The sequence below is a fragment of the Dipodomys ordii genome, unplaced genomic scaffold, assembly GCF_000151885.1.
Source record: "Dipodomys ordii isolate 6190 unplaced genomic scaffold, Dord_2.0 Scaffold276, whole genome shotgun sequence".
Classification (NCBI taxonomy): domain Eukaryota; kingdom Metazoa; phylum Chordata; class Mammalia; order Rodentia; family Heteromyidae; genus Dipodomys; species Dipodomys ordii.
In genome coordinates, this window is record NW_012267492.1 from 512,777 (window position 1) to 513,833 (window position 1,057).

Below are 1,057 nucleotides of genomic sequence, written 5' to 3' on the forward strand. Positions count from 1 at the left end.
ATGGAATTCTATGCCTCCATCAGAAAGAATGACATTGCCCCATTTGTTAGGAAATGGAAAGACTTGGAAAAAATTATATTAAGTGAAGTAAGCCAAGCCCTAAGAATCATAGGTCCCATGGTTTCCCTTATCTGTAATATCTAATATATTTCTGAGTCAAGCAGAAAAGGTCAGATTAGGTGATGTCAGGGAAAAGAACCCTAATGATATGTATTCAAATGTTTTTGTTTCTTTCATGTGATTGTTTCTAATGCATTTGTAAGATTATTTCTTTGTGGCTTTGTAAGTCCCTCCCACCCCACCCCCAGTATGACCCCTGCTTTCACTGTATTTGATGTTGGTATAATTTGTGGAGGGGAAGGGGAAAAACAAGTCAGTTAAATAAGGATACAGGTGCACCCATTGCAACAATGAGAAGTACAAGTCTTTATGTCAAAAATGAACTTTACAACTTTGGTGGGGGGAGCAGGGAGGATTGGGTGGAGGGGGGGGAGGATGGGAAGGGATGGGAAGGGGAAACAAAGGAGGAGTCTACATTGCTTGATAAGAAATGTACTCATTATCTTGCCCATATAATTGTAACCCCTCTGTACAATATTTTCATATTAAAAATAAATTAAAAATTTAAAAAATGATTAAAAAAGATATTAAACTTCAGCTTGGGATGAAGACTCAAATATTAATGTGAATAAAGAAAGCATTATTTTGGATTAAAAAATACTTGTACTGGTCTATTTATTTCGAAGGATGATTTTAGAAAAATACACCACAAACACCCCTCCCCAATACACATTCCAATTCAGTTCATATGGACTCACATACTTCTATCTCTGAACCTCAGAATCACAAATCCAAACCACTGAAATGACATCACAGTTTCCTGAGGTTGTAGTGATGGTCTTAATTGTTATTATTAGTCTTTCATTACAACTTCGGTGCTTTTACCTGTTAGCATCTAGAATCAGGCTACCTTTCTGGAAAAATAGGAAGCAAGAAAATCCAACCATTCTCAAATCATAGATTGTTCCTTAGTAAGTTAGTGAGTTGAGCATACATA